Consider the following 18,581-nt stretch of genomic DNA (forward strand, 5'->3'; position numbering starts at 1 on the left):
TGTGTGTGTGTGTGTGTGTGTGTGCGTGTGCGTGTGTGTGTGGAGGTCTGAAACCCTTAATGTAATATTTTGGCTGACATCATATCAAAGTCACAGTCTACATCAGTTTACCTGTTCACATGTAATCCCCATTTGTACACATGTAACCCTATTTTTGACTTTTCTAAATTTCTATGCACTTTCTATTTTTGTTTGTCCAAAATATAAACAAGCTGTGGATATTATAAAATGCCCTCCCGCTCATACTATTATATTAAATATTGAGTCAGAAATGAGCTGCAAGGTGTCTGTAAATGCTAAATAATGGAGAGACTGCATTCGTCTGGGTCAGAGCTCTCTCCCATGCTCTGTCTTCTCTCTGATACATTATTGAATGAGGATGCACTTCCCTTTTGCAGCAGGAGAGAACAAGGGGCAGGGGGCACCCTGTCTTCTCCACAGGAATGGTGAAAGGGAGGGGTGCAAATTCACCAACTAGATGGACGTAGAAGTGTGCAGGGAGAGGATTAGGTGGGCAAGCCAGACAACGGGCAGGAAAGACAAAAGCCTCCCCATCTGCATTACACACCACCTCATGCACAGACACCCACTTCTTGGAGAAGTACCTCAAGCCCATTTGCACTAATGACTTTTTTCCTAATGCACTTTGTGGAGGGCGAGGTTGATATTCATTTGGAATATCATTTGAGAGGAGGAGGTGTCGGGACGAAGCACTGTGACATAACGTTTCCCATCCAACCATTTTATCTGGGTGATTTTGTTTCATAGCAAGAGACTTAGCCAGTAGTTGGTGTTCATTAATCAAGAGGTGAAGTAGGTAAGAGTTGTGATTTTTCCTCAGCTTTCTGGATTATTCGGACATCTGCTAGCAAAACGAGTAGACCTGCCCAAATACAACACCTTATAAAATTGTCCATACCATTTGAATTTGCTTTACATTTTCTCACAGCACACCCACAAACATCAGCATTGTTTATTGTGTCTACAGGTGACAGACAAACTCAAAGTAGTTCATCTTGACAGGGAGAGAAAATGACTCAGTTTTTCACATTTTTCACCAATAAAAAAATCAAAACAGGGAAGGGTGCCTGTTCATTGAACCCCTTTTACTCTAATGCTCTAAAATAAAACCTAGTGCAAGCAATTATTTGGAAGGGACACTAATTATCAAAAATCCAAATCAATTATCAAATGACAAAAAGTCCAAAATCCAAATCAATCTAAGTAAAATATATAGCTTTGCCACAAAAGCCTCAGATACTTACTTACGTTACCAATAAATGGCACAACTCTGAACCTACAAAGATAGAGTGAAACTGATGGCCATGCAAGGATTTCATCCATTTCCAAGTCTGCTAGGAAGACCATAGTAACTCTGGAAGAGTGGCAAAGAGCAAACATGTGGAAGAAACTGACTTATTTACATGGGACCACCTGACCAAGAAGGGATAGAGTTGCTTGTGGAAAAGAAAATAACACTCATCACTCTGAACATTCAATCCTTACTGAGAAACGTGTTGTAGTGATGTTTTTCTGCAGCACAGACAGGAATGTTTATAAAGTTTGTGGGAAGATGGATGCAGGAAAACCTGTTACCCTGCAAAAGATTTGGAAGTGAGCGAAGATTCAGCAGGATAGAGACCCTAAGCTTACACTCCATGCTGCTAATAACTGGTTTCAATGTATTTCAGATCTTGACAAAGTTACATTTTACTACATTTTGGGGCAAGACTTGATATTTAGTTTTCACCCAGATCTGGTCTTTGAGAAATCTTGCAAAGAATGTTCAATAATGTTATCATGATGTGCACAGCTGGTAAACACCAACTCCAAAAGACTTGCAGCTCTGCAGTATAAATGTTGAGCAAATAATGACAGAATATAAAGGCACGCCACACTCTCTATATTTGTAAAACTGTAAAAAACAATGATTATTTTCCTTTCAGTTTACATCTATGCACGCCTTTGTGTTGCTCTCACATAAAATTAATTCACAATACATCAAAGTTTGTGCCTGCAAGGTGAAAAATGTGAAAAAGTTCAATGTGTATAAATATAAATCACAATTTTAAATTAGTTCCCGACAGGTTTCTATGATTTGTGAAAATGGCAAAAATGCTTACAATATTAAGGAAAGTTTCATGTGCTTGCTTTTAATTTTTACTGCCACCTCAGCAAAATCTGAAGAAATGTCCTTGTCAAATTATTAGGCTTTGTTTTCTCATAGGGATCCATGTGAGTTTAATGCAACTTCAAATCTACGTCATTTAAACATGAAGTGATCTCAAGGTGAGCATGTAGCTCGCATAACAAAACAGAACCAATAAACATTTATTCTTTGGGTCTCCATGTCGCTGTGTGTCTGCTTGCTCTCCAAAAGTGGTTACCATAAATGAGGGAGGTACCCTGATCCTTTGAACACAGTGGAAGCCGAATGGAGAAACTGGTGGGGGTCCCATATTTAGAGCTGCAGAGACCCCCCAATCTCTTCCTTTGCTCATTTGTTCACCACCAGGGAAGACGCACCTGCAACTGGTGTTGGTGTCTGAGGACAGAATGAAAACACAGCGGCACAGGTGACAAATGCATACACCACTCAAATACAAACTCTGGCTCTCTTTTCCTCTTTACTCCATGCACAGTGAGAGGGTATAATAAATAAATAACTCATAAAGAGAAGAATCGTTTGATGTTACCTTGTGCTGCCTGAGGCTAACACTACACCGGGGAGCACTGCCACCTCTAGCACACACACTTACACAAATACGCACTCCCCCGAGAGGCAACTAACATAAGGGGTGGAGGAAGAAGAGCAGGTTGTCTGCCCAAGAGGCTCTGCTGACCATCTTTGGATCAAGAAACATGCTTCCCTACAGATTATAATCAAGTGTATGGAGTGTGCTGTGGTGGTTGCAATGTCTGATCTGGAGTTAAGGATGAAAAAGTATTTGCTCCCATACAGATTTCTTCTGTTTTGGGGTTTTAAGTGTTTCAAATCATCAAAGGAAATGTTAGATCAGCCAGAAAATGCCTGAGTGAAGACGGAGAGCAATTTAGAAATGAAAAGACACCGCTCATGTAAAACCTGACTAAAAGAGACTAAAGCTGAACTGACTCATTCGTTTTTTTGTGTGTTGTACTGTCAGTACAGAAGGACATCAACTGAGTCATATTTTAGGATGTATTTTTGCTAAATACTGTATACAGTTTGTGTATAGGAAATGTAAAAAATAAAATTAATTGGGACTTTCAGTACAACAGCAACACCTTTTCCCAAATTGGAACAGCTGGAAATTCTGATTTCCAAATATAAATTTAGTGCAGAATGAGTCAGGGAGTTCATTAACTGAATAATGTGAGTCATATCCACGTTAATTTGATTTATGGCTGTTCTTTTGTTAATATTTAGAAGTCAATATGGCTGCTTTATTTTCAATATTTTTGTTTGTCTTAAGTTTGCTTTAATAAGTGTTTATTCCATGTAATAATGTATTATGAAATGCTTTTTGTAAATGACCACTAATGTTGTGGTCATTATGTAGGTTTTTATTCACTTCGATTTTACTTTTGCTGTCTATACAAAAATAAGGAAGCTTATAGCTACATAGCATAATACAGACTACTGTATATATATATTATAATTTCATTAATATTAAAACACTGCAAACCTTGCTTGCATTAAACATCTGTATGTCTGTACATTACAAAAATTAAAGGATCATCCCACTGAGGAAAGCTAACCCAAACAGTGCCTCTAACTTTATTAAAGAATAACTTGAAACTAAAATGATACAGAAGCCCCAAAAGGCTTTTTTATTTTTACATATTCCTGTCTAAGTCCGACAAATTTATCTTCTCAAGACTTCAGAAGTTATCGGCAAGTTAAAAGAAAAATCTATGTAAATGTTTTTAACTAAATAATAAATACATTCTAGTGATGTTCCATATCTTACCAGCTGCTTTTCCATTAAAATGTTAGTTACAATTGCATTTTTTTCTAAATAGTATTCCTTCTTTATTGCTGAACTGTAATGAACTCCTTACAGATTCTTAAGAGTTACTTAAAATAAAAAAATTGAGAATAAAATATACAGCATATTGTCTTTTCCTCATGGAGCATGTTTCCCCTGCGTAGGCAAGCAACTAAATAATAAATACATAAATTCTAGTGATGTACAAAATCTGACCAGGCATGCTTTTCCATTTAACATTTTGTTACAATTGTATTTTTATTTTTTCACTATGATTTAGCAGTTATTTATATATGTATGTAAAGTCTTATTTAATAACTGAGAAGTCCATTTATTTCAGAAACACAGTTCACTAAGTGAAGCATAATATACAGAATAAGCACACACACCATCTGCCTTTATTTCTAAAAATTTGGCACATTTTCCGTATAAAGTTAATGAAAACATTTAAGATTAGAATGCTACTTCAGATCATTGTTTTTAACAACTCTAGTGTGTGAAGTTTGAAGCAATGTGTGGGTAAGAATATCAAAATATTAGACTGAATTTTGGTAGAAAACCATCTAAAGTCACTCAAACTAAAATCATGAATAAAACACTTGATTTGGACATCCTTGTTTAAGAGAAACACATAAAAATTGCAAACAGAAAAATATATACAATATATTTTGTTGTAGAATAAAATAAATACATATGTGTTTAACTTTTTTTTTTAAGAATGGCTGATGTCCAAACCCCTAATACTGTGTGGCAACTATTTCTGCACAAAAAACTCAAGGATAATCTATTCAGTTCTAACACTATTGACTACATTTTTAGACTATATATTAAGGATCGACATGGAATAGGGAAGCGCGGCCCGTGGCATACCCAGAGCTGACATATTTGATCGCTAAATGTTCATCTTTGTATGACTTGATTCTCTCAAAGGATTGGAAAAGTATCATGAAATACGTGAGGGCTGCATAACTGTTGTTGTTTTTGCCTGGTGGCGCTGGCCCACACTGGTGTTACAGACTTTTAGCTGGCATATGTTACGATGTGGGGGATTTAATCTACTATGCCTCACAGCTGGGACCTCGTTAAATAATGTAAGACTCACTGGGGCAGTTTATGGCTCGATTTTACTTTTGCCCTTTTTAAAAACTTGTTCTTTGCAGTGCAACAGCTAAGAGATTTGTGGGTATATAAAAAAGGAGAACAGTTTAGGACTATAAAACCTCTTTTCTTCACTGAATTGGGTCCAATCATAACATGTTGGACATACACTAAATGGTGTAATTAAAAGGTGGAGCAAACAGAAAAGTGATAGACTTAAAGTGAAATTTTGTTTAATGAATGAATAGAAGCATATTTGCAAAGTGAAAGTTTGGGATTTTCTGAAGAAATTTAATGCAAATAATGAACAGTGAAAGAAGTTTTAACCAACAAAACAAAGCAAATACACCAAGGCCTCTGTATATGGTTTCATATTCTTCTGAGCATACTGACAAGTAGTTATGTTAATCTAAAAAATATATATATATTTTTTTTCCAAACAACCTTTGCCTTTTTTGGTTACGAGAATTATTTTCACAATAAATGTAGAACAATAAACTTCTTGTGTTTTTCTGCCCACTGTGTTTCTGAGCTTAAAGAGCACACAGTACAATGAGCAGCTGAAACAACAGCCATGAAAAATGTTAACTTTTAAAGCAAAACTTTTTAAAAAGTTGTAGGTCAACATTTTTAAGTTTTTTTTACACAATGTAGTTCTCATTGGGATATATTGCTAGAATATCAATGAGTCATTATAACTTGAAAGGTGATTGTATAGCATAAACACACACAAATTAATATGTATTCTACATGATGCACTTGCATGTGTGAAAATAAATGCATTTGTTAGCAGACCACAATTTTCCACCAAATGATTCTTGTGGTTGTTTAACTTTGTTTTCTAAGCTACTGAAGAGAATTGAACAAGCACAACATTTAGTGGAAATACATTTTACATGGACTTTGTGGTTGTGTGGTTGGCACCTTGTGACTGGTCATAGAGCAAAAAAAAGAAAACAAACATAGACAGGAGGTATTGAGGTCTTGTCTGGTTTGGGATGACTGTCTGTCTGGGATCCTTGAATGGGACAACCCAAAAAGACACCGACTGTTGGGACTAAATATGCAGTGTATTTATAATGCGTACTTTTCCATATTTTCATGAAAGTTCACATGTTTGCATACAAACATTCAGCAGATATGAGTGCATGCATGCTCATAAGTAAATTCATGAATGTGATTCTGCCCATTTTCCCATGTGTCTGTTCCATGGGGGCCAAAACACACAAGTGCAAAGCTGCCTAAAGGGTGATTGAAGTTTCTGACATTTTAAGGCTATTGAAAACAAAAGCTAATAGGCAGAACCACGTGCCAGAATCGTGTCTGGTTCATGTTTAACAAAACAAGGTCACAGAGGTTGTCAGGCCATGAATTCCATAAATAACTTGATAATGGGATTTTAAAACAAGCCGTCCACCAGTCTTCTCCAGTCCTCTCACACCCTCCCTTTTGCCCATAACGGGCCCTATGTGTGTGCGTGTCTTCAGAATAGAGAGAATATTAGAATGCAAATGGATTCACACCGCATCCTCATAAACAACGGTGTTCATTTAACCCTCGACCCCTGCATTTAACTGCCCATCAAGTCATTTGTGTTGGGCAAGACACGTGGAAGTAGAATGAGAGAGGCCAGCAGGCGTGCGCACGCATGTGTGTTTGTGCTGCTTATGAAGAAGTGGACTTCAAGCTGTGTGCAGATAAATATGTGTTTATGAATGCAATATGTATGTGTTTATGTGCATATATCAGTCTTTGGGTTTTAATCTCCTCTCCTCATCAGTGTATCAACACCTGCATCTGCGCGCACATGCCCATCGTTCTTTCTTTTTTTTGTTTTTGGTGTGGGTTTCGGAGTTTACCATTTGCGATGCTCAATTAATCTTGTCAGCATGCATTTACAAGGGAAGTGAGCATCTTTTAAAGCAGACGTGGCTTTGTCGCTCTCTCCCTCTGCATCTATTACAGAAACACAGACGCAGTACTTTGGAAGAGCCGCAGAAAGCAGCTGATTAAAACATATTAAAGCACTGGCAGGAATGAATGTGAGCCAGGTTTACACCATTCCAATCCTATTTCAGCCTCTTTAAAACTAATCTGACAAATGTTGCAGTCCTGATCTGTTTTATTCATGTATTTCCTTTTCTTGTTTTTTGTTCTCTTGTTTTTGTACACTAATCAGGCAAAAGTCTTTACATTGTTTTGGTCCCTATTTTGATGCCAAAATTGCCCTGGCCAGTCAAGTCACAAACTCCACTAAACCACAGTTGCCCTGAAGCTGTGCTGTTGTATCTGGCACCAAAATGTTAACAGCATATCCTCTGCCTCTTTTACAGCATGTGATGGGCCCTTCATGTATTCTTCTATCCCCTCCCACTTTAAAATGATTGGTTTAAAAAACCAATCATTTTAAACCAAATGATTGGTTTAAAATTTGAGTAATTTGAAGACAAAGTCAACACGTCAAACTTGTATAATCTTTTTTTTTTTTGATTGTCCATAAAATTGGCTTGGTTGATTAGATGCATTATTATGTGTAATTAAAAAATCAAAAAACAAAAAAAAAAACATATTTTTATGCTGCCTACTAAAAGAGTCCATGACGAGGATTTAATCCATGTTACTTATGTCACCTATCAGTGGTTGTGAAGCTACGCCTGTGTGTTGTAAATAAACAAATAGCTTTGATTCCTCCTCACGTCTCTGAATATCATAGTGATTCTTCAGTTCAGTTCAAAGAGGCAGCTTCCACACATTGCAGCAGTTATGCTTCTTTTTCCTCCTAGCCTGAGGCTTTTTACCCACAGGCATGCAGCTATCTCATCCTTTCACTGTTCGAAAAGCTGCAATAAAAGCTGTCAGTGAGGAACATAGTGGACAATGGCAAAAACTGAAATCTGCTTTTTTATGCTGTAAACAACAAAGATGAGAATGAGTAGGGATTAAACAAGGAGGAGGACATAAAAAGAGCAGTTTAATGATGAAATGTTGTAGTGGGGATCAGCAGAGAAGGATGAATCTCTAAGAGGAAAATATGTGAGATTTGGTGAGATGAGTTTCCTCCCCAGCAGCTCTGCCCCAGAGAGTCTCGAATCTTTTGACTGCCTTGCAAACATACATAGTTCACATACTATAAAGCAAGAAATGAAAGAAAAGTTGAATAATAAAAGAAAAGACTGAAGTCAAGTTCTCACATCGATATGGATGACAGAAAAGTCATGCTGTTAACAGGGACATAAGAAGAGAGTTAGAGGAAAAGTAAGAGCAAGTCGGGCTTTTTCCTAAGAGGGCACGCAGTGTTCAGCCCCCTGTTTCTTCATCCCGGGCGTTTGTCGTGGCTAATTATGGTGGACAAGCCTCTTTATCGAACCTGCTCCTGCCATCAGCATTAGGATGCATGAGCTGCGCCTGTTGTTTTAAACGCTCTCATTAACCACACAAATCAGTGCTGTTGACAGAGTGCTTTTGAATTAAGCGTCTCACCCCCGCCGCCGCGCGCCAATGCTTGCAGGGCCCAGGACAAGGAGCAATTTATAACACCATTAGCCACACTCGCCGAGGTTACAGGCATCAAAATTGTTCACGTCTAATTATTCTTAATGGATACAGGGAGAGAGCGACGCTCAGGACAGCTTTTTCATTAGCCCTCAATCAAGAGGGTCGGGGGAGAGAGGGGTGGGCCAAATGTAATGCTCAGGCAAACGGGAAATCAAAAATAATCATGTTTGCTTTTTTCATAATACAACACGAATGCATATATAGGAGGGTGGGGGGACTTGAGTGAAGAGAGAAAAAGGAAGCTCTCCTCTTGACATTATAAGAATCCTTACTGTGTTGAAGACACATACGCATGCACACATCCTGGCAAGTGACAGTTCATTTGCTTTTACTGCTTTGCAGACTAATGGCAGAGTAAACTTATGCTTCTAAGCCATTGTTATTGCTTAATAAATGCAGAAGTGAAGTACAAAAGAGGAAAACATTTAATTGTTAAGAGACGGGAGCTTCATCCGTGTGCTTTCATGTTTGATTGGTCATTTTAAATAATTACAGAAAGGGTTCAAAATGTACCTTATTAATACACCAACAAAGTTTGATAAATAATTCAGCAATCGGCCACTAATAACTGCTCATTTTAAATACTTTAGACTGGGGCTGATGAGAAGCTAACTCTGAAAAATCAACAGAAACTAATTGAAAATTTAAGTGTTTTACCAGTTCACTCACTGGCAACTTTATCAAGTTCACCTTTTGACATATATATATAATGTAAGCCAGTCACATGATGGCAAACCAGTGCATCAAGATATGCTGTAGACAGTTTACTGAAGTTCAAATTGAGTTTGGAAAATTTTTTTCAAGAAACTCTGATCAGATTTGGTCCAAAGAATGCAAGATATTGAGTAGAGTCTCGGTTTGGCAATAAAAATGATCCCTTCATCATCATAGTGCTCTGGCATGTTCCTCCAGCAGGATAGTGCACCATGTCACAGAGCTCAGAATATCCAAACTGGTTTTTTTGCACATGGCAATGAGTTGAGTGCATTCTAGTGGCCTCCACAGTGACCAGATCTCGATACTTTGAATGTGGTGGAATGGGAGACTGACACCATGTGCGTACAGCCAACCAAATCTTATCATGGAAAAAAGTGGAATGTTTCAGACACCTTGAAGAATCTATTCCATGAAGAATTAGGGCAGTTCTCAAGGCCTAGTGTACATAATAAATTGACCAAAATGAGGGTCGTTTAGTTTCTATAAATGATCTGGTTTCAAACGCCAGGGTGCTCTGTGGTTGCAATTACATCCCCAATGAGAGCTCAGTCATATGGTTTCTGTCATCTCACTGTGGCACCCGGAAGAAAAAAAAAAGTAAGCCAAAGAGTGAGTGTTAACATTCCTTACGAGCCATTAAACGCAGGGGCATTATCACACGACACAGTCCCTTAACGAGGACTGACATATGTGCTGAAGGCAGTTAGCACCTAACATTAAGACGGCACAGTCCACAGATGAGATGGGACATTGTTCATGGGGGAGGTATCTGTTTTAATTAGGGGATAATCGACTGTGCTCTACATCTCCCCTTGCTAGGATAACGACTTCCCTCTCCCCCCACATTCACTGTGAGATGGTATAGCTTATTATTATGGTGGAGACTGGGAATTAACTAGCAGAGGATACATGGTAGCAGAATGTGGCACGAGGAATCTTAAATATGAGTTTCTGTGTTCGGGTAGCCATCATCCTCTCATAGCTGAGATTAAATATGCAGAAAAAAAGTGATATTTTAATTGTATTTTTTAATATAAATGTGTTATCTTTAATCCAGAATTTACCAACAAAACAGCTTAATGGTATAAAAAATTTTGGTACACCTACAATGCAGAGCAACTGATACTTTTCAGACTTGTGCATTAGTTCTACTAGCTCTATGAAGCTTTAAAAATATAATTTTCTTTACACCTTCTTTCTTTCACAATTTTTTATGCAATTTCTGTAAGTACTTAAACCTGGCCCTTTTCCATATACATATTACCATTTGAGAAATAAAATAGGACAGGGATATGCTGAAGTTGTCTGGGATTTGACTGGGTCATTCTAACAAATGGGTGTGCTTTGATCTAAATCATTGCCTTGTAGCTTTGGCTGTCGCTCTGGCTGCTTGTTTATGATCTTGTTTATTGTTCTGCTGGAAGGTGAACCATCATTTAAGTCTCAAGTCTTTTCCTGACTCTACCTGGTTTTCTTCCAAGATTGTTTAATATTTAGAAACATAGTAGTGACAGTACCATACTGTGGGGATGCTTTTAAAATTCTTTTGCATTAACTTCATTTATATGTTTTTACAGTACCACCCCACATTACCTTACTGATTATTGCAAAACCATAACTGCTTTCAATATTTTTGGTTGGATTTCTGAAATATTCCCAAAGATGACAACAGGCGAAAAATATGTGTAATGTTTTGAAACGTCCAATTGGCTTAAAAGATTTGCATGATCTAACATATTTAGCAGTTCTGTGAATATGTTGAAATATTAACCTAGGTCATAGACTCTGAGATGTGGATCAGGGCTGTCTACACCCATAAAGCAGAGAACACGATCCTTACAACCCTGAGCTCTGACCTGATGACTAATGAACACAATGCCTTGTAAGTCACCTAATTATTATATAGAGACTATCAGAGACCTTATTCTCAGTTGTTCATAATGATAAAAAAATAAAAATAATAAAAACACACGCACAAGACAAGGTTAGGGATGACGTTTTGTAGCAATGATAGGAAGGTGACTGGAGCAAAATGATGCTCCAAAATAGTTCTATTCTTGTTTTTTTTTTTTTTTTTTTTTTTTTTTTTTTTTTTTTATGTATTGTGGTTGGTACTTATGTGAATTTTTAGAAATGTTCTTCACCTTTTCATTATTTTATTTTTCATACTATGATATCAAACTGTCAAAGGACTACTTGGTAAAAAAAAAAATGCTTGAGACCAAGGCATACGTCAAACACCACGTTTGATTATTACCCCGATTGTGGTGAGACAAAAAGCAAAAAGAAACCTCACTTAAAATAAATATCTTCAAAAACAAAAAATAAATAAAAAATACAATAGAGCACAAATAAAATACTTAAAGCTTAACGTGGAATTTAAAGTATCTGTGAATTTATCTCATAGGCACCTCATTATAAAGGAAATTAAATATAAAATAGTTTTATATTTACCATAAAACACTGCATGTGTGCAGTGCTGAGGGGGTGGACTGGTCAGGCATGATGTAAGCATGGCACATTGCAAAGTTTCCCAGGCCATCTTCTCTGGTCTTCAGGGCATGTGGAGGTACTGAGGAAGACACAATCAGGATAAGCATCCCTCGTGCTCCTCAGTTTAGCCCATAGCATTTTATGTCACGATCAGGAAACAAAAGAGGAGCACATGCTAGAGTGCACACCGTTGGCACGTGTGAGGGAGAGAATGTGAAGTATGAGAGAAGTAATTGTGTTAGAAAACATGGCAAAAACGCAAAACTCTGGAAGTCTGGAATCTCTAAGTTGAATGGTGACTGAACATCCTTGAAGAGTCAAACTCTCTACCCAAAAGTAATATTTATAGGCCTTTCTAACATCTGACTGAGTCACCGGTGGTAACTGAACCAGGATAATAGCTTGCCTTTCCACCCCCTTTTTCACAAAGCCCCCAGGCAACAGTGATGTACGTTGCCGGACAGGCCAGAATCATGCCTTCCAGCAGAGCTAGCCAATCACGATGAATTATACTCCCCAGGAGCCAGAGCGACATGTCAACGGACATTTGGGTTGGACACAGCAAAGCCTCGTTCGTTCGGTCAGCCAGTGGCCTGAAGACAAATGCCTCGGCCTCCACGTGTAGAAGACTGGCAGATATGTCTGTCTCTGTGTGTGGCCACAGGTAATTGAAGAGGAATGAATTTGAGGAACTACCATACTGTGAAATCTACAAGAGACCTAAACTGTTCAGGTTGACCTGTGACACTAGGCTTCTTTTATTAAAATCTCTTCATCGCTGATTTATCAGATATGAAACCTTAATATGTAGTGCAAATTCTTTGGAAAAACACAAAACTTTTTAAATAATTAATTAAAAAGGATCTTAGATTGGTGCTGTTGTTTAAAGACAATGTGATCATTTACAGAGAAAACCATAATTCAGTAGGTGGTGTCAAAACCAAATTTAAAAAGATGTTTCAGAAACTGTTAAGTCTTTGAATGCTCCAGGTAAATGACTGGACTTTGACTGGGCCATTGTAATACATGAATGTGCTTAGATCAAGGAGTCAAATGTTCAAGGAGTATAAATACTTTTGCAGAGCACTGCATTTTTTCTATTTTAAGCAACAGTGTTGAGTTCGTATGTCTCTTGCAATACCAGAGCAGAGACATTTTGATTATTTATATGCTAAAAATATATATTTCTAATACAGTCCTTTTGATTTGCTCTGATCTAGACTACTAGAAACTAAAATTGCTTATCTTGTCATCCAATAGAGGGGACTTCTAGTAGTGAAAAAAAATACAATAGATTGATAATATAGTGTTTAAGAAATAAAGGCTGTGAATCAATCAATTATAAACAGTTTTATCAGTGCACATCCTAGAAACGGCAAAAAGCAGAAAAGCATGGTAATTAAGTGAGACTAGAAGACAGCGATAAGCTGTGATTAATATTCTATTAAAGCCAGAGGAATTTCCTTTCACAGTAATTAGGCTTTTATTAAGCCGATTTGTAACCCCTGAAGTGTCGCAGAGTATGCTAAATGCCAAGATGCAACACACTCCACAGCAAAGATACATTTCACTCGTAGCCCTTCCCGTCTCCTCATTCAGATGTGATGCTACAAAAGTCTCTTAAAAGTCTTGAGACATGCCAGACTTGTTTTCGTTTCACCTCCAAGGAGCAAGACTTTTACTACGCTTTAATAACAATCGTAGTATCTCTTGGCAGTACATTTATAGGAAGAGTGGATTTGAGTAATTTAAAGAAACTGGGAAAGGAACGGAAAAAAAAAATCTTTGTACATGGTGGATTCAGGAAAATGAGAAAAGAAAACCCTTCCTGACCAGACTCAAGCTTTCAGAGATAATGTACACTATCCTATAGTAGTTCATCTAATGACAGCAAAGTTTGCATCTAATATATTTTTAAAGAATCATCTTGTCAGTGAAAAACTGCATGGCACGTCAGGTTGGTGACAACTATTAACTTTGTTTAAAGTTTAGTCTGTTGTTCAGTTGTTGTATCTCAACACTTGAATATCTTCATAACCATTTGTTACATGGCCACTCTGAAAATTGTAAACTAGCATAAGGCAATGTTTTCACTTATCCTGCACTATATGTTGGAGACATTGACCTGCAACAAAAGCTGCAATGACAAGGTCTGGTCATCAAATGGCAACTTTTTTTTTATGTCAAGGTTTTTGTTCCACATGGCTCAATAAAACATCAGGCTGAAGGTTTAATAACATTTGGGACCTTGAAGGAGACAAAGATGAAAAGAAGGAATCTATTGACATAAGAGGACAAAGAAGGAATCAGGGTATGAAAACCTTCCTGTTTCAACTATTGGAATAGATTTACTTGAAAAAGAAAAGCAGAGCAAATGTATTTATAAAGCTAGTTTTGTACAACTATAAATGCACATTAAAAACAGCAACAATAACAGACCTTCAGACACAGATTAAAGCTCTTTGAAAAATATCCAGTTAAAGAGCAGAGGCATCCAATCTGCTCAAATTTGATGAGAATAGCTATAATCCATATTAGCTATTTATGAGTCCAAAAAGTTAGTGAAAAAAACAAGAAGCGTCGCATGTTAGTATAAAGGCCTGCAGAGATCAAAGTCAACGGTGGTACTAGTATTCTGAAAATACTCAAAAGGCATCTAATCGGTTATTAATCAACACTAACTAGACCAAAACTGTTCAAAAATAAAATTCTGTCTGGGTATAACATATAAATAAACACTTGCTAATCACACTTCTTCCGTCAACTCCCAGTTGTTCATGGGAAACAACTGCTGCTCACATAGATAATCGTTCCTTTCCAGAATCACATGTTGGCTTAGGAAGACACTGCTGCAAAGCAAAGGAACTCAAATAGATAACTTATGACCAAAAAGCAATACAAACCAAAATTGCATTTTATAAGTACAATAGAATTTAAATGCATGTCATTGATTATGAGTGGGTCTAAATTATATGGTTGATTTAATTAGATATTGATAGACTCAAAGTTTTGTTGAAATTAATGTAAATGTGACAATTTTATTGGAATTTTGTAAATGAAAGAAAAAAGAAATCACTAACCTGACTTTAAGTGCATTTGTGTTGCAGTTTTTTTGTTTGGGAAAACCCCAGAACAGAATGGATGCAATGAATTAAAATATTCAAGCTTACATTGCTGCCACATTTTTCATAAATTAAACACCTATCATATGCATAGAAGACCACAGCAATGTACTTAAAGTATCATAACAGATTTCAACTTTAGCTGTTAACACTGCACTTTCAATTTTAAATGCCTTCAAAGGTATGAATGGATCCCTCTCATGACTTAATTGTTTGGCTTCCATTGAAATGTGTGTATGTGAACATGTGGTTGAACAATGCAGTCATGAGGCCTGACAGGTCACTCCGCAGGGCACACACCAGTGCCATGTCCATCCGCTTCTCTCCTCACAGTGCCACACCACGTCCTGACAGGGTCTCGCTACCTCCTTCTGCGTAATTTAACACAGCTTTCCCCGGCTCTGCGAGCAAGTGAAGCCCAAACACACAAAGACATGTGAAAAACTGCTCATATATGTATGGAGTCTTCTCTGAAATCCTTCCCACCTGACCTCTTAGGTCTGGTTACTCAAAAGGCTTCCAGTCTTTGGCAGCTGATTTACTGTTTAGTTTGCCTCTTATAGAACCGTTTCACAATATAAATTAAGAGTTGACAGAGTTAACCTGACTTCCTTAATCTAATCTTTGTGGGAATTATTTTGTGTAAGACTTTTTATTTCTTAACCTCATTGCCTTTCAAGTCACACACACACAAGCTTGGCTCCCTTTTTTCTTCCCACCTTTGACAGTTTCCTGTAAAACAACCTTGATCCTCAGCCTAAGCTCTCTGTATCTGCTATCCGTCGAGCTTCTCTGCCTGGCCTCCATCTTCAAGCTCCCGCTCCCCATGGCTCTCTCATCTCGTTGCTCTGTTTGACAGCTTCATCTGATCCACAGGACTTTCAGCTCATACATCTGGCATTCTGCCCTACCCACAGGACTCTAAATCCCACAGTTCATCCTCTTAGGGCTACCTTCCTCCAGCTTCCTCTTCCCACTGGCTCTCAATGTGTGGCAAAGAGCTATCGCCTCACTGCTGACTAGAGCACAGGTAAGACCGTCAGGGGTTAGCTTGCCTGTTCTCACAATCCTGTAATACTTTGGCACATGGGAGGAGGAAGGGACGGCATTCTTCGTCTGCAGTTAATGGTGTGTTTCCATGTAAAGCAACAGAAGCCCTCTGTAGGTACATATGACTCATTCTGGGCTACTTTAGCTCTCAACGGACAGTGACTTGAGGGACATAAATCCCTCTGTATTTCATAAACACTGAGAAAAAGAGATCTGTTGTCCCAGAGAATTTTAGTATGTTTAAAACCTAAAACTCTAAGGAGACAGATATGCTGTTTGCCTCTCAAATGCTCTTTGTATGAGAAACGTTTCAGAGAAAACAAGTTCAAGTCAGGGATACAAATACAAGTGTATGTCAGCAAATTATCGATCAAAATGTTATTAAATTCAAAGAAGAAAAACTAAATATATGTTTTCATTACACAAAGAGAGACATTACAAACATTCATTTAGGTGATTACTGCTTACAGCTAGTAGAACCCAGAAGAAGACTGTGGATTTGACAGCAGATTAGCAGACAGCCATTGGACAGTCAGAAGTTATTGCTAAAGATGTTGGGTCTTCACGGAATTTTATTCCAAATATTAAGACAGAAAAAAGTGTGGCTGACAAAGATCCACAAGAAACACTGATAAATGCAACATCAATGTGGTGCTGATTTACCAATTTAAAAAATGTGTCTGCTTGTCTCTAGATATGTCTGTAACAGACTGACATTAAAGTTGGAGTATCATGTTTCTAAAGTGTGACCAAGACAGATTAACAATGCATGCATTGTTATATGTTTGTGTAGTTTAAATAGTTCTTAATAAGTGCATAACTATGAATAAGCCTATTTTGCACAAACTCTGTGCACAAAGTAAACAAATCTAGCCTTTAAATATTTCTGCAGAGTAAATTTAACGCTTTCTGAGCTCAGGTTTTTCTGCTAACATTGTGGTGTCATCGCAGCACTGGACTGTCTGTGGAGCACAGCAGATATCGCATCACTTGGGCTGATCCGAGTCTAAACAACTCCTCCCATTGTGGTCAGCCAGACATACACCTCCCTTAACTAAACACACAGGCACACTCTCACCATCTAATTTGTACACCCACAGTCCTTCCCGCTTCTCGTTTAGTGAGACAGCAAGGGTCCCCACTGCCCCTAAGCTCCTGTTAAAACCACCCCTCACCTCCCATGTCACTAGGCCATGTCTGTCATTTTGAATCCACCCATCCTTTCCCGCTCTCGCACAGCAGGCCAAGAGGTTAATAGGGACTGAAACAATAGTGCAGCACAGACACAACAAACAACGGCTCGTGGGAGCTGTTCGCCTGTGGGCTGCATCATCTCCCAGCATTCTCTCTGGCTCCATCTGCTATTTCCCCCCTCTCTCTCTCTCCCATGTGCTCCTTCTCCTTCCACCCATGTCTCTTTAAGAACAGGACCTGTCAATGCCCTTATCTCCCGGACAGTCATTTATGCCCATTTGCAAGGTTAATTGCCATTTTATTGCCTGCTATTTATATTTTAAAAGCTCTGTTAGGAGGCTAATAAAGTGACTGTGAAGATGCAGCAGAAAGGTAATTACCACATACGGTTAACAGTCGTGTGGTGTAAAGTGAAAAGGATGTCGAATTGTCATTTCAGTAGCAGAGTTGAGCGTAATTGTTTCAGTCTGGTGGCGTTTAGAAAAAAAACCTGTTAAGCATCCAGTTAAAATGATGTGTAAAAAAATGCATTGAAAGTGAAAAATGTGTACTGCGCTTGTCTCTTGGAAATCAATCAACTCACTGTAATTCAGGGAGTATACATTTTTTTTACATTATTTTCTTCACATAAAAATCACAAAGCTGTATAGAAAGACAGCTGCATTCAGATTGTTTTATGACATCACTTTTTGAGTGCTTTTTTTGGTGAGAACACACAAATGTGTATTTATGATGTTGTCTCTGCACATAGCAGAACAAATGTACTATATATACAATGAACAAAACAAATATTGTAAGGTATGCTCTATTTCAAAATGTACTAGTAGATAAAACATTTTTTAAAGTTTTTCATAAATATATTTTTGTAATGTAAAGTAATCTGGTCTGTTTTGAGTGAAGTGGCTTAAAATAGGTGCTGTGTAACTTCAGTATGTTATATTTTTTTCTGACTCTGTAATAATGTCTTGTCTCTTTATTTATCTATTTAGATCTATCGAAAGCTTTTTTTCATAACAGAAAAGATTAAATATCACACAGGTCAATTCTTAATTTGGGTAAAAATGATCTTGACACAGTTTTGGAGACAATTCATGCCCTGTATAGTCCACTTATGATGTTTTAAGACAGCTATTACATGACAAATTTTGAAAAATGAGTGTAAAATGTCCATATAAAAATGATCATCAACAAGATGAGATGATGGTAATGTCAACATTTCCGAAATCAAACTGATTTTTGCAAACGGAGATCTGTTTAGCCTGTATTCAGACCACTTAAGTGAAACCTGATCGGCACATGGCCTCCTTTTGAGCAATATGGCTGAAAATAACATGCCCAAAATGAATTGAATGTATCTCAAGAACTACAGAGTTTATTTTAA

General features: G+C 37.6%; 1 long non-coding RNA gene across 1 annotated transcript in view; it reads right to left on the reverse strand.

Annotated features, from left to right (window-relative positions):
- Positions 1 to 2,221: 2,221 nt before the first annotated feature.
- LOC103477789 (uncharacterized) overlaps positions 2,222 to 18,581 on the reverse strand; it is a 33,811-nt gene continuing 17,451 nt past the window's right edge. The window contains exons 3-4 of the long non-coding RNA XR_535697.2: positions 11,796 to 11,913; positions 2,222 to 2,545 (exon numbers count right to left, since the gene is read on the reverse strand). This is a non-coding gene — a long non-coding RNA (uncharacterized LOC103477789). The remainder of the gene's footprint in view (positions 2,546 to 11,795; positions 11,914 to 18,581) is intronic.

Source organism: Poecilia reticulata, linkage group LG16 (assembly GCF_000633615.1).
Source record: "Poecilia reticulata strain Guanapo linkage group LG16, Guppy_female_1.0+MT, whole genome shotgun sequence".
NCBI classification, from domain to species: domain Eukaryota; kingdom Metazoa; phylum Chordata; class Actinopteri; order Cyprinodontiformes; family Poeciliidae; genus Poecilia; species Poecilia reticulata.